The 15817-nt window shown below is 42.6% G+C and overlaps 1 protein-coding gene and 1 long non-coding RNA gene across 2 annotated transcripts in view; one reads left to right on the forward strand and one right to left on the reverse strand.

Moving 5' to 3' along the window:
* The window catches only part of LOC102062974 (arylsulfatase J), a 77558-nt gene that overhangs the window by 45961 nt on the left and 15780 nt on the right, over positions 1 to 15817 (forward strand). Inside the window, exons 3-4 of the transcript XR_012580608.1 lie at positions 4918 to 5135; positions 9983 to 14061. The gene's annotated coding sequence lies outside the window, so the exon portion shown is untranslated. The remainder of the gene's footprint in view (positions 1 to 4917; positions 5136 to 9982; positions 14062 to 15817) is intronic.
* On the reverse strand, positions 12 to 7770 carry LOC141729219 (uncharacterized). Its single transcript, XR_012580609.1, has 4 exons — positions 7416 to 7770; positions 4502 to 7289; positions 3335 to 3388; positions 12 to 3193 (listed from the first exon to the last, which is right to left on the reverse strand). It is a non-coding gene; the product is annotated as an uncharacterized LOC141729219 (long non-coding RNA).

Below are 15817 nucleotides of genomic sequence, written 5' to 3' on the forward strand. Positions count from 1 at the left end.
TTTTATGGCATTCATAAAAGCGGTCTGCCTCTTTTTTTGCATCCAAAATGGCAATTCTGGCCTAGTTTGTTTTAAACAAACTCAAGTAAGGTGTTTCATTACTATTATTTTTGGTGCAGGGATGTTTTATGACATTTTGCTTCTGAAACAGAATTTCTTCTCCCTATATATATATCATTTGAGACATGCTTCAAAGTTTGCCCTTTTCCAAGGTGTCTGCATGGATGATGGATGCATGGACTGGCTGCACATTGGTGGTGATCTGTGGTAATTGATAAAATGCACACACACATATAAGCTTCAAGATGAATTATGTTAAGTAAAATTGATGATTCATTTGTTGAATGGCTATAATTTATTTGGGTAAAATTTCAGATAAGCCTGCTTTTCAGCAGTGTGTTACTTAACTCAAAAATTATATTTATATAAGTGGATTATGGCTAAAAAATTGAGCATTCCTAAATCAGTGCACACAGAAATCTGAATGAAATACAGCTGTCCAGAACTCCAGCAACCTCTGACCTTTTCAAAAGGCAGCTAACTGCAGGTACATACTGCCAAACCCCAGCAAATGGCCTACTTAAAGATGTAAAGAAGAATAAAGCTGCCATTAACAAAACACAGAAACAAGTCAGGCAGCTCTTAGAGATACTTCCGTAATGACTATACTGGGGAGGACACAGAAATGCACTTGGAGAATTGCATGTAAATAATAATTATAAAAGGATGGTGTGTATCTGCATAAGTGCTTGATATTGTCACTGTTGTTTTTCATGCTGTGTGGTCCATAAGATGACTAATTAATTCCTTAGAAATCTGTCTAGCTTTTCTTCACATCCACACCATCCAGTGAGTAATCAGGAACTCTGATGTTCTCTAAATTCTCACTTTTTAACAAGCATGCTGTTGATGTCCTTAAAAGAAATGAGAATAGCATATTGAGATATTATTCTTCAAAATGTGATCTATAAAACTCATATGTGTGAGAAGATTAATTTAATTTTTCAAGGTAGTTTTTAAAATACGAAAATTAGATGTATAAGTTAAACCATATACAGAGAGACTACGATACTTTAATTTATTTTGTCATAATAGCCGCAAGGCAGCGTGATAGAGTGTTATCCTCATAGAATTAATTATTGCCCTTTTCCTGAAAGTTTTATGGTGGCTTTGGCTTTCATTGGACCAAAGCAGCAGGGAACATTATTCCCTGACAACATTTTCTTCTATAATTATATTTCTATAAAATATCTGTTCTCTCTCAGGCAGAATGGGAGTCCTTGAAAGTAACCAGTGCAAGGCAGAGCAGTGGATCAGTACTCTGTGTTAAATAAATGTGCCACGAGAGTAAGTGTTCTTGGAGTACTCAGTGGGAGTACATTTTCAGTGAATCTGATATTTTAATCTAGTGGAGGGCAAAAGTTGGCTTTAGAGTGGGGTAGGAAATAGCCACAATTGAGCTGCACTCCTGAATGTGTCTGCTCTCACACAACACTTGTTGTTTCATTGCAGCAGCACCGTGGGCTCTGGTTCATGGGGGTGCTGTGTAGCTCTCAAACCCCACTGTCTGCCGAGCTCTCAGTAGCTCCTACACGCTCCCAGCTGGATTTCACAGCTTGTTTGCATCTGCAGATATGTTACATGCCCACTCTGGGGGAAGGTTTGATGGGTAAACACTGGAAAAGAGACCTGGAGAAAGGCTGGGTAGGGGACAGACATAAGCTTTCTCCAGACTCTGTGTGGGCACAAGGAAAAGGCAGGATGGATATAATTCTGACCTGGTCTCAGACAACCGCACCTTCAGGGGGCCAGCCTGTTCTTCAGAAGAATACTGTCTTTTCCGGGTTTTTGCAATTTTATTTTAAAGCTCTTCACAAACAATCTTCTAATGGTAAGATAACTTTAACATCATCAGTGACTTTTAAAGTTTTATTACCAATAATATTGTTATTGTTATTATTATTATTGTGTTGTTGTTACTTAGTTTTACATAAATTTGGAGACAAAACACTCTTGCACAGCTACAGGTAAAGAGGAGTGGAAGCCAGGCAGGAATGGTGAGTAAAGCAGAACTGTCAGTCCTTTCCTGTGGGGAAGATGGGAGGGGATGGCCGTGTGGGTGTGAAGCTCAGCCAGACCTGCAAAATTTGGAGCACGAAGGCACAGTGACATACTCTGCAAATTTTAAACACCACCCAAAGTAAAGCACTTCACAAACTTGAACTTGGTAAACTTTAACTTAGTCAAACTTTGACTGATCCAGACACAACAGGGCACTTTCTAAGACATGGCCTGGAATATTTTAGTTTGGTGTACAATGTATTTTGAGAAGAAGGTAGGAGAAAAAGGAGGAAGAAAAAGGAGAAAGCTATGTAGGCAACACCCTGGGGCCCTGCGAGGCCCTGAGGGCCTCTGGATCCATGGCAGGGCAGCCCTGGGAGCTTGGGGCATGTCCCGGGCTCTGCTCCGCTCCCCTGCCGCTCCCCGGGCACGGCCGCGCTTTGATGGGCCCTGAGGGGACACACGGACACACGGCGCCATTGGGGTGAGGGAGACGGGCCGACATCTTGGGGCAGGGCAGGGGAACGTGGAGGTGTCGGTCTGCCATGGTGGGTGAGGGTGTGTGAGGGAAACGGGCTGCAGATGTGGGCTGGGCTCTGGGGTCAAAGCGCCATTTTGTGTGGGACTGTGAGTAACTCAGCCGTTTTGTGTCAGGCTGTGGGGACACTTCACCATTTTGTGTCAGGCTGTGGGTCACTCACTCCGCCATTTTGTGTCAGGCTGTGGGTCACACCCTCCGCCATTTTGTGTCAGGCTGTGGGTCACACCCTCCGCCATTTTGTGTCAGGCTGTGTGTCACTCACTCTGCCGTTTTGTGTCAGGCTGTGGGTCCCTCCCTCCGCCATTTTGTGTCAGGCTGTGGGTCACTCCCTCCGCCATTTTGTGTCAGGCTGTGGGTCACTCCCTCCTCCATTTTGTATTGGGCCATGGGGTCACGCCACCATTTTGTGGCAGAGCATGGATTACTCTGCCATTTTACGGCAAGCTGTGCGGTCACTCCACAGTGTGTGTCAGGCCATGGGGTCACTCCACCATGTTGTGTGAGATAGTCAATTCCTCCCAGTGGTATTCTTTCGTGCAAATGGGGGTGCTGGATATCCCAGGTCCTACTCTGAATGGGTGCAGGAAATCTCTGAGGAAAAAAAGAAAGAAAATTAATTGTAATATGTTTGATAGGATTTTTGGTTTTTTTCAGCTAAGGAGATCTATGAATAAAGGGTTGTTATTTTGATCACTATTGATGTGCACTATACCCAAGTACTGGAAGAAGTACCTGTTGGTTTTCAGGATGTAACACTCCCAGATGAATGCAGGTTCCTTTTGTCATCTGCAAATGACAATAAGGTGACTACAAAATTACACAAGCTCCACTTCAGCATCTCATTCTGTTCAGAGGAATACTCAGTAATGTACATGATTTCTTTTCTGTGGATCATAAGTCAAGGTCTTGATGGAGTGGGGGATTTGTGTCAAAGGCAAGCCAATGTGAAAATACAAAAATGCTTTCTTTTCCTGTGTTATGCTTCCTGCTTTCATCTCTGCCAAGAAAGCTAATAACAAAAAATATAAATACAGATAACCACATGAAAGAAGGTATAATTAAGTACTTGGATTTGAATTAATGGTACAACAAAAGTATAATCCATAATATGGTTTAAAGTTATTTCAGTAATTCCATTTGTTTCAGGTATAACCAGGGCAAGGTTGCTGAAGTTTAGCTTATGACTGAAGTTACAGAACTGATTAACAACTATTATTGTGAATTTCCATAACGAGAGAACAGGGTCCTGAAATGTCATACTGATGTAGCCTGAAAAATACTCTTTTATAATTCCTTATAAACATCAGTGTCTCAGTAAAAGTCAAGTATTTAATCACCTGAAATCAGTGCAGGCCATGACATTTGTTGTTCCCTAGATTTGCTTCAAAAGATCACTTATGAGCATTACTTGGCAAGGACCTATTTATTCCTCATTAAATGCAGCTTGCTTCTGCTAGTTGAGCTGGGCCAGCATGCAACAGTGTGCAGGAAAAAGTCAGAACCTTACTCTGAGTGTAGGAATGGTCCTACACCAGCAGTGTGTGGGCACAGTTTGGAAATGGACATCACTAGTGACAACATCTGTAAAGACTTGCCAAAATCCAAAGCTAGGGACTAATTCCTTTTAGATAACCAAGCTGCATTTGTGGTTTTTAAGATGGCTGGAGAAGGAGGGGAAGTGTGGCCCTGTGAGAAGATGAAGAGCACCAAGCTGTGACTGCTGTCAGACTTTGAATGAAGAAATTGCACGTTGCTTAAAAGGAGCATTTTGGGACAGGGAACTGTATGCCATTAAAGAAATGCTTCATATATCATCATCTAATATTCTTCTAAAGAAACACAAGCTTCAAAGCTCTGAATATTGGCAAAACTTGAAGGGCATAACTAGTAATGTCTTACCTTTGGGCAACATTCTGAAGTCCTTCTCTCACGACATACTTTTTTACAGTAATTGGTTCCAGTTTTATTTTGGTTTTCATCAGCAGATTCCATTACATCTTGTCACTCTGGATGGAGGGAATATAATTAGCGTTGATAAAAAGCATATTGGGTTGGTGGTGTTTATCTTCACCAAATTGTTTAGGCTCTCAAGTGACCCCTAAGCAATCTCTTGGCAGACCTGAAGAATTGATCTCCTATTACTCTGTGGCTGTGGAGAATTTGAAAGAAATCTGCAGTGAAGGATTTGAAAAAGTACAGAGGGAGCACATAGCTCTGGCCTTCAGCCCATGTGACTTCAGCCTCTTTTGTCTTTAAATGTGATTTCTTTGAGGCTTTTACTGCTGCTAGACTTTTTTTTCTCTTCTCTTTGCAAGGAAAAAGGCTGCATGATTAATTCTGCTTTCAACATTGGATGTGAAAGTCTGCTTAGAAAGCCCCTGCATGGAATGGCAGCAGAGAAGAGCAAGAAGTGTCTGCTTTTTGTGAGGAGGAACACAGTGTGCTGCTTCCCCTGCCACAGCCACTGAGCCCTCACCAGCAGCCATTCAGCTCCTTGGCCTGTGAGCCTGCCAAGATCCAGCAGTTATCCCAGGTAATGAGCAAGCTGAGATTAAATGGTTCCTGTCTTTCTCTCCCATCACTCTCTTACCCTGCAGCCTGACTGAACTTGTGGAGTGCTTATATCGAAATCTGTGGAAAAGTCTCAGCAGGCTGAGATCCCAGTGACATTCTGTTTCTTTCTCGTCCATGCCAGAGGCCAGCATGGACCTGTACTAGGAGACAGTCCTTGAACTCTGGGCGGAATTATGTCTTTCCTGTGTTAGCTGCGCTTGTTCCTCAGAGGCACACAGGAAACATTTCCTATAGCAGAGTCCTAAATTCAGCTAAATTCATAAACATCCAAGAGCCATTCTCATTGGCCTGTCTGCTTACACAGTAGCCTTGTGAAACATAGAACACAGTGTCTTCCCAAAGGCACAGGGTTCAGGTTGCCATTTCTTATCATTGTCTTCAAGTCCCATTTCATTGCTCAAACCCAGGAAATTCTGTTTAACTGGAAAGTAGCTGTTTCTTGAACTAACATGAAGAAAAGCATCCGCTTCTGACTTAGATCAGAAAAATATGGAAAATCCATTGCTTCCCACTGTAAATCTCTTGCAGTAGTTAATATCTGAGTTAAAGGTATAAATGCCTTCTTTCTAGTTTGATTTTTGGTCTGGTTACAGATTCCAGCTTTGTTATTTTTATCCACAAGACAAAGAGTCCTTTGGCACCTGCTGTTTTCCTCTCTTGATTGTACATCTGTATTCCAACCTTGAATATTTTTTTAGAAGCTGAACAGATTGGCTCCTTAGAGTCTAATCATTTTATGGCACTTTCTCCAGTTCCCAAGTAGGAGCTGAAGTTTTTTTACACCCCTTCTCCAGATTTTCAGCAGACTGTACAAAGTGTGGTCATCAAAAGTAAACAAAATACTCCAATATTAGTGTCCTACAAATGATGTACAGGAATATTACCTCCTGTGGAGAAAGCCCTGTGGGCTGCACTGAGCCTAGAGCATCCCCTGCTGCTCTGGGCTTGGGATGGCACTCCCAGGCAGGGAGCTGGCTGTGGAGTTTGTGATTGTTTTTGTTGTTCTGTGTGAGGCAATCTTTTACTCCTTAGGTGTTGTTTATTCTCAGAAAGAAAAAGAAATAACCAAACCAAACACTCAAGTTTGAAAATATCCCAGAAAAAGGATTTCATGTTTTCTCACAGCATTTCCATTCTCTGTCTCAACCCCTACAACCATATTATAAAAGCTGCCTGTGCAAAGCAGAAAAAAGAAAAAGGATATAGAATAAACTTTCTCATTATATTTTATATCCCATAATATGCTCACAGCAGCCATGCCTATAATGTGTAATTCAGGAAAAATACACCTGTCCTTGTATGAGGATTATGTTTTCAAAAGTCACTTTTCCCCATTTCCTCATTCCAGAGGGTAGGCTCTGTTTAATTTCCCCTAATTGAAATCAGAGAAAATATATTTGTTCAGATATAGCCCTCAGGGTCTCATGCATAGTAGGAGTGTTTCAGTGGTTGCATTTCCCAGCAGAACATGTTGAAGATCTTAGAGGTGAGTAATCAGTGCCATAAAATAGCTGCTCCATTTCTATAGTTACAGGGAAATCTTTGTTCTGATTTTCCTGGTTCCAAGTGCAACGTGCTGGTTTGTCACTGCTGAATGAGGAAATTCACTTAGTCTCTCTTCTAATTCCAGAATTCATCAGGCAATAATTGTCCAGTGATACTACTTCCCCAAAGATCATTTATTTTACACGGTTTTTTTTTTCACCAAGTACTTTCAGAACATATCAGGAGAAGCAGAATTGCAGTGCAAGGGAGTCAGTACTGCTGGAAGCGTGAACAGCGTTGATAATGAGAGTGGGGCAGGTCTGAGAGTTTGTAGTTCCTGCTGAGCACAGGTCCAGGTGAGAGACACACAGGGGTGTAAAGGGGCATTTGGGGAATCACTGAGGTGGGTGTGACAGCAGTAAAGCAAGATTGTTCATTATGGGGAGGGTGGATGGAAGGAGAGCAAGTTCAGGTGTAAAGTTCTCAACACTTTCCTTGTATTCCCAGTGGAAAAGCCATGTCAGGGACTCTTCTCTGTGTTGTCTCCCAAGACAGAAGACTTCCCAAGGTGTTAAAAGTGTGTTTCTGGTGCTGAGATTTATCCTGCAACACAGTAACCTTGGTTTACCTCAAAGAAAGGAAGGAAAACAAAGGTTTTATTGACCATCTTTAGCATCTCCCACCCATTATCACTACATTAGGTTTCTCCTGATTCACCCAGCCCTCAATCTCTCGCTCTTCCCTGGGATTTTACCAGTCTTCTTGTTTGTTCTGTTCCCTTGCAGTTGGAATTTCTTTTGCTTGGAGGCAGTGCTTTCCCAGCAGTGCTGGCTGTGCACTGGCCCTGTGAGTGTGTCAGCTTTGAAGCCATGCGGGTGTTTCCTGCTCTGTAATACGCAATAAACAGGTTGCCCTCTGCATGGAAGATTAAATCCGTGCTTTTGTTAGCAAGTTGAAGCACAGGCTTTAGCTAAATTATCCCCAATGCCTTTGCCTGGCCATCTGTTTCCAACGGAAATGAGTCTTGGGCTTTAATTATAAATCTCTTATGAATATTGTTTTTCTTTTCTTTTCTATCCCAATCTGCCCTTTTGGAGATTGGTTCGACTCTGCCTTGTGTTGTCTGAAAGGTGGGTGGGATCACCAGTGTGGCTCATGGTGTGATTCATTTTTTCTATTAGCCTTCCTGTTAATGACTTTAAGTCTATTTATGCTCTTGCTGCAAGTTGAAGCAAAAATCTGTGTTACCAAACTGTGTTCATAAATTTGCTACAGATACGTGTTCATTATGAAGCAGCCTAAGTACAAACATGTTAAACCATATGGAAAATCCGCCCCCATCTTGCTGAATTGTTCCAATGTTTAATTACCCAGATTGTTAGAAGTGTGCACCTTCTTTGTAATTGTTTTTCTGATTCTAATTTCCTGGTTTAGCCCTCAGATCATCTTAAAATTCTTTATGTATGAAGGTGTGCATAGATTGAGACCAAACACAAAAAGCTCCTAGTCCAGCAAAGCATTGCTTACCTCAGTAAGGATTTGTCATTAAAATGCTGAGTGGTTTATTATTTGTTTTCAAAGAAAAGGTGAAGTCATTCTCTTTATTTTAAATTAAATGGGGGACAGGGAGGAGGACACAGGGTGCTCTGGGCTGAGGTGTCAGGGGACTCCTTGGTAAGATCCTCACTGGAGCCCTTCCCTTCTTCCTGGGAGATAAAGGGGGAGGTATTCACATCCTGCACAGTGCAGGCCAGTAACTCCTTTTTGTGACCAAGAAAGAAAGACAAGCTCGCTGAGTTACACATCCTGGCACCTTTTCCAGCACTGCTGGGGAACTTGGCCTTTGCTAGTCAGCACAAAGACCTTGAGCAAGCGAGGAACTTTATTTTTGCCAAGCTTTCCTCCCCAGCAGAGGCCAACTTGCAGCAGCACGGCCTGGAGATGAGTCAGTGCAGGATGGACATGGGTAAGCACTGTTAGCCCACCTCTCCAGAGACAGCTGCATTTATTTCTTCACCCCAGAACCACTGAGCTGGGCAGGTGTTCAATGCTCAGCACTGAAATCCTGGCCTATGTGCACGTCTTCTGCTCCAGCTTTTACCCCTGCCAGGTTCACTTCCCATCCCTCCCCCTCAGCTCTTGGTGCTTGCCATCACTTAGCATCATTCTCTTTAAAGGATTTCCTGTTTAGAAGGGTGCCAGGTTGCCTTTTCATCTTCTTGATGCTCTCTCTCCAGAGTGACCAGAGTAACTTTTATCACCATCACTGGAGGGATTTAAAAGCTGTGTAGATGTGCTAGGTGGGGACACAGTTAGTGGTGGCCTTTCTGCCACAGTTAAATCAGCCCATGGGTTCTCTTCCTGTATGATTTTGCTCTGCTAAGTACTTGTACAGAAGCTGTATCTCCACTAAGTGCTTCATGCAGGTTTTAAAGCAGTCCTGAGCAGGTTTTGCTATTACTCCATAGAATGAGACAGGGAAGTATCTTCACACTCACCCCTTTCCCCCCATTTCTGTACTAAGTTCAGTGAGTGAAAATGATTCACTCTGATTTGTTCTCATTCCTGCTCAAGCTGTCTTCTTCTTTTAAAAATACAATATTTCTTCTCACGTTCTCTACAAATACTGTGGCTGTGACTTCTTCCTCCAGCATTCCTCACAGAGAAGTGTAGCAGCAGCTCCTGTGAAGAACAGGCATCTGAGAAGCATGAGACAAAAGGTGGGATTGTGTCTGGTACCACTCTCTGCACTTCTGGGAGCCCTTGGAATAAGGGGAGAGGATCCAAGGATCCTTCAGCTGGACCTGTAAGCTTCTGGGCTGTGAAATGTAGAATGATACAGAAGCAGAAGATGGAAGATAATGACAGAGTTCCCCTCAAATGAAGACTCTGGCTTTACACACTCATCCTCTATGAAAAAATACAGGTAGAATTGGTTTATGGAGCAGGAAAGATATTGATTCTTCATCCACTTTTGAACAAAAAACTCCAAACAATGGAAGCATTTGTGTGGATTTTTATATGAGGAGATGACTTCAGTGTATTCTCAGTCACAGTCCATGTGAATATTTAGTACAAAAGCAGATATTTAGGCAATGAAAGACAATCCAAGACACTTGTAACTGTTATGATACAATGCTAGCAAAGTTACTCTCATAGTAACACAAATAGTTGTATTAAGCGTCCTGACCCAGGACTTTGGGCACCTCTACTTTTCCATCCATAAAAATCCTCCTAAATCAGTGACCTCTGTGTGTTGATGGCTGGTGTTGGGCCCTCTCTACATACCTTGGGAAATGTAGCTTGGAATATTTGTTTCAGGTTCCAGCTGCCGTGCCTGGAGATGTGAGAAGTGTGCTCAGGCTCATTAAACCTGCAGGACCTGGGAGCTGTGCCCGTGGTGACAGCACAGACAATATTCCACATGAAACCCAAGCACTGGAGCTCCTTGGCATGAGGCACAAGCAAGCACTCAGGAGCAGTTCCAGAGCTGACTCCAGCACGTCTCCTTGTTTGCAGCTGCTCACCAAGAGGTGGGTAGTACAAAAACACTCAGAAGGGAAACACGTGTCCTCAGGGAAGCTGGAGATGGAAATAGTTCTCTTGTGAGGATCACACACACAGGGACTGGAGGCTGCTTGGGGAGTTTCTCCAGAGACCAGAGACTTTTGCTGAAGATTCTGGGGAGCTGAGCTTTCTCCTGCCTAGAGTTTTGTGGGGAAAACAAAAAGCAGTGTCAGATGTGGAGTTCTTACAGAGGATAATATGCTTACACATCTTCATTTCCCCAGGCTAAGAGAGGACTGCTTTTCCAAAACATGGATAAGCCAGCTATGCTACTGTACCAGTTCAGTTGTTTCCAGCTATAGGCAGAGATCCAGAGGCATTCTGGATCCATAAGGTGCATTCTTGATTCCAAAAGAAGGAGTCTTTCCCTTTAAGCCTGCTTATTTCTTCAATCTTAAAACAACTAACCTTAAATACTCTTCTTTCTTTTAAGCTCTGCTTCTCAATTTGCTTTTGAATTGCTTTCATCTAGAGTGTGAAATTCCAAATGACTGCAAAAAAAGCTGTCTGAGGAATATTCTTGGCAGTCCTGCTAGCAGAGAGTACAGGAAACCTCACAAGAGAGTTGGTTCCAGCAGCGCTGCCATCCACGTTTCACAGCTGCAGGGACATTCAGAGCAAATCCAAACACTGGCTTTCCCTTCAGCAGAGCCACAGTTACCCAGGACACATCCCTGCAAATGTCCAGGGCCAGGTTGGATGGGGATTGGAGCCACCTGGTGCAGTGGAAGGTGTCCCTGCCCATGGCAAGGGGTGGCTGGATGGTCTGTAAGGTCTCTTCCAACCCAAACTGTTCCATGCTCCTGTGAAAACACTTGCAGGGGCCCCTTGAGCTGCTCAGCAGCTCTGCATGGGTACAGCGGCCTCATCTGTGCATGAAACACATTTTCTGTTACTGGTGCAAGCTCTTGAATATCCCCTGATCTGCAATGTCCTTGAGATGGAAGGGGCCCTCAGCACCCCATTCTGGGCAGGAGATTCTCCCTCTGGAGGAGACACCACGGAGGAGCCCTGAGGCTGCCCTGGCAGGCCAGGCCATGGTGGCTTTGCCTTGAAAACAGAGAGGCCTTCATTGCAACAGCCCCAAGATCTGCAGGGAGTGAGAGCAGCTCAGAGCTGCGCTGCTGCCTGCACCCTGTGCTGTGTGCTCCTGGGATGGTGCAGGGCCTCAGCCTGGCCTTGGCTAAGCCGTGCTGTGCAGTATTCACAGGGAACCCCCGGTGAAGGAAGGAATGATGAGGAGGACTTCATTTTATTAAAGGTTAATTCATTATTTCATTATACCATATTACACTATGTTACATCACATCTAAACTGAATCTGCCAAGCACTCAACTCTGCACACACTGCACAGAATTTCATGACTGTCAGCCCACAGTCCTGACACACACACACACAGACACCTGGCCCTGATAGGCCAAGGAAGCAAAATCCCATCACTTTGGGTAAACAGTCTCCATATTGCATTCTACTTTGGCACAAACACAGGCACAGCAAATGACAAGAATAATTTTGGGAAGAATTGTGCCTTGCTTTTCTGTGTGAAGAGAAATGTGAGTCTGCAGTGCTGCAGCTTTGGGGCTCCTCGGTGTGCCCCCAAGGGCAAGGTAACACAGGCCCTGCAGCCAGGGCTGCACCCTCACACCTGTGCTGGCATTGCTGCCCTGCTCTTGGGCCTTGATCTCACCTGGCCTTCAGGTCTGCAATAGAACCAGCACTTTCTAGGCCAGTTACTTTCAGTGTTATTTTGCTTTTAAGCAGTACAGGTGTTATTTGTTCATGGGTTTCACTAAATTTTCTCATTTCTCTACTGGAAATGACAGATTTTTTTTTCTGATCCTGGCAACTGCAATAACCACATAACCCTGAACCTGCTATTTAACCCACTGATGTTGATTTAGGTGAAACCATCAAACAGGTCTCATACAGTTTAAAAAAATACCATTTATAGCAGTGTGTTTGTGGATACCGTGAACAGTGAGGTGCGACAGGAAAGACTTCATCAGGAATTTTTATGCAGGACTCTGACTTAGCATTTTCTATCATATAATATTGGAGTAATACAACTTTCTTGAGGAAGATGAATTGCTGAGTAGAATTTCAGAATGGACTAAAACTGGAATAAAAGTCAACTAATATGCTTCTGACAATTTTCCCAAATATATTAAACCTAAGGAAATACCTGAGGGTATTTTATATTTAATATATTAAGGTATTTAAGATATTTTAATATTCTAAGGGTGTTTCAGGAATAGGAGATACCCTTTTCTTGCAATAAATGACTTTAAAACAGAAAATAGTAATCATGTAGAAGGGCAAAGTATTAACAAATACTTGATTGCACTAAATAATCCTCTTTAAAATTTTTTCTGATTGTCCTGACCTTTCCTTTTTGTCACTTAGCTGATCTGCATGTTATGAGTTACCAGTTGAATTGGGTGTAGAAACAATGAAACCCAGCTCCCAAATCTTGCAGAATGACTAAAGCAAAAGCAGATGACAGCTGGGAGATAGCTGTGCAATAGTGTTCACTGTTCAGCAAATAATACCTGGCAAGCTATGGAGGCTTCTGGGGGAAACACTGGGAAGAGGGAGTATACATTTTTATCATCTTCCAAAAAAAACCCAGGTTACACACATACTATGTTTGTAGTAAGTAAAGAAAGTCCTGTATAAATGTCAGCATTCTAAGAAAATTTCTTGTACCCTCATGTGCACACACACACGTGACCAAGAGCCTGCTTTTGTGGTAAATAGCAGCTTCCTTACAGGTTTTTATTCAGTAAATGTGGAATCTCTGAATTATGCCATATTGTCAACTTACAAAATATAAAAAAATCCCTTTTGGTCTCTTAATTCACCTGCTTTGGCAGCACACCCTGGCTGCAGAGGGCTGCATGCTCACTTCTCATGCAGGAATCACAACTGGCTCTTATTTATTCACTTATTTCTCACATATCCTAGCCTCTTGCTTATGCTTTTTTCACAGCTGCAGGTTTTTCAGAGACTTCAGTGAAGTTCCTTGTCAAGTATGAGTGCAGTATGAAAATCACTGAACTGGTTAGACAGAGATATAATTTACCCAACATATTCAAGATCAAAGAGAGCGAATAACCTTTTTTGCTCCCAAAGTGGATTTAACATCAGAAAGAAGGAACATATGGTTTCATCTTTTGTTAAGTTATTACTTTTATTATTTTTCCTTTGCCTTTCTTTTTTTTTTTTTTTTCTGATGTAAAATAAATAATCCATGCAGACAATGGAAAGTAACAGTGTGAGGACTGAAAACTCTAAATCAAGCAACAGGTATGGAAGCAGAGCTGTGTGGAGGTGAAGGGTACTCTCAGGACTTATTTACATGTATCTAGATAATTTACTTTTGTTTTAAGAGACTGCTTGAGTCCAATTACGGTCACTTTGTGTTGATGGAAATGTCACACTTGATTTATGTGCGCAGTGATTGTACACAACCACAGCCAGGTGAGATATTGCCTGGCAGTTCCCTTGGAGCTCCAGGAAAAGTTTGCTCCGTACCATTTACTTTGCTGTGATTTGGAAACCGATAGGAAGGTGCAGGTGGGACAAGTACGTGCTGTGGGCACTCTGTATCTCCTGTTCCTGGTGCTGGTTGCTGGCTCTGACTTCCCCCTCCAGGACTAAACCAGAGGCTTGGCAGTGTGGGAGCAAGAAGAATCCGGGTGCCGTGTGAAAGCAGCACCTTAATGCAGCAAAACCCCTGAGCAGCTCCTCAGGATTTGGTGGTGTGGAGTGCAGTGCCAAGGGAATGAGCTGGAACAGGCAGAAGGTACCCACATTCTCCTCCACCACGTGTGGTAAGTGTGTTCTAATATTCTTTTCATGTATTGCATATAATGTTGTTTTCCGGGGAAGCTATGGGAGTTGTTCATTGGGAATGGCAATCTTTTTCAACAGTTTCTCCTTTTCAGCAAGAGAAATGCTTGGAAAAAGTTGTCCTGTCCCACTGAAACCCTGAGAAATTTCCAGGCAGGTGAGATGTAGAGGCACTCACTGGGTTGTAAACTCTGATTCTGCTTTACTAAAACGTTATGATATTTCTGTTCAGTGTCTACACGTGCTCAAAATGCAGTTTTGGATCTTTGAAAGATTCCATTCGTCTTCCCTCCAGCAGTACCTCAGTAGTCCCCAGGAGCAGGCTCTTCCTGCTGGCTTGGAAAGCCATTTTACCTACTGCAAACACCACCAGCCTTTGGAATAAACAGAGCTCCCAATGAGATCTGCAGGCCTTGGAGCAGGTACAGCTGCTGCAGGGTGACACAGTCACTCACCCTGTGAGTGCACACTCACCTACAAAACCCTCCAAAACCTCCACTACTGCTCAAAAACAATCAGCACAGATGAGTAAAACTACAGGGTTTTTTCATGGCTTGGCAGAAATCACTGTAAGGACTCTCAGCATGCAATAATATTTTCCCCTTGGAGTTTGGAGACTAAGAGTTAAGAGAGCTCAAATCCTGTATTATTCTGGGCAGCTGTAAAGGAAAGTATTTTGTATTGCTGGAATTGCTGGAGCGTGTACTTCAAATTGAAAGTGCTCACCAAACTGAAGTGGTCTAAATTGAAATTACCGTGGTTGTCACAAGCTTTAATACTTCCACTAGTTTAAACAAGGAGAGGGGAAATGAATGCTAAAAAAGACAAGTGTAACACATATACACTCAGTCTGCTATCTTTGCACTCTTTTAGCAGGGTGATTGTTGAACATTTTATACAAAGGGAATCAAGCCCTTGTTTCATTCCTGTAGTGTTCCAAATATTGCTTCTGCAATGATCTCTCATCAAATGTCAGTGGAACAGCTTTTGAGTTGATGTGAATTGTCAGGGGTTCCCATGCTTTCTGGTTTTTGTACATTGGTGACTAAGTCATTAAAGCCTAAAGCTAAAGGGAACCTCTGTGTGTAGCCACAGAGACAACATTCAAAAATATTTATAGCCAAGAATAATGCAAAAAGAGGGAGAATAAATATACAAGTGGTGGCCTAAATGTTTTTTTTTTGCTTTGGTTTCTCCATTTCAGCAGCTAGTATGGCTGTTAGAGTCCTTTTACACTAAAAAGAAAGGAGAGAAAGAAGAGCAGGAAATCTGGGGGGAAAATAAAAGAGAAAACAAAATTCTAGCTTTTGGGACAGTAATTATAAATCTGTCACTTTGAAAAATAAAAAGATGGAGTTAAATTAATTACTCTCATATTGATTCCACTTGGCCAGATTCATTAGGCAATGCTATCCCTGCATAAACCCCCAAATACCGCTCTGGGTAAAACCTGGCAGAGAAATGCATCGGACTCATTTATATTTCATTGTTTAAGTGGTTTCCTCTGTAAATCTTTCACAGATGATGTATATATTGAGGTGAATAGCGAAGCAGAAAACTTCAAAAAACCTTGGCTGCAAACTTCCAGGGTTCCTGTTAGGGTAACCTCTCTTAATCAGAAAGAACTAACAGCTCTCTCCTAGCACAAGTTGATTGGATTTTTACAAATGGTGAGTAATTACCTAAATACCAACACTTATACAAATACTTGCCATTAACAAACTGCATTAATTAGTA

This window comes from Zonotrichia albicollis, chromosome 5 (genome assembly GCF_047830755.1).
Source record: "Zonotrichia albicollis isolate bZonAlb1 chromosome 5, bZonAlb1.hap1, whole genome shotgun sequence".
NCBI classification, from domain to species: domain Eukaryota; kingdom Metazoa; phylum Chordata; class Aves; order Passeriformes; family Passerellidae; genus Zonotrichia; species Zonotrichia albicollis.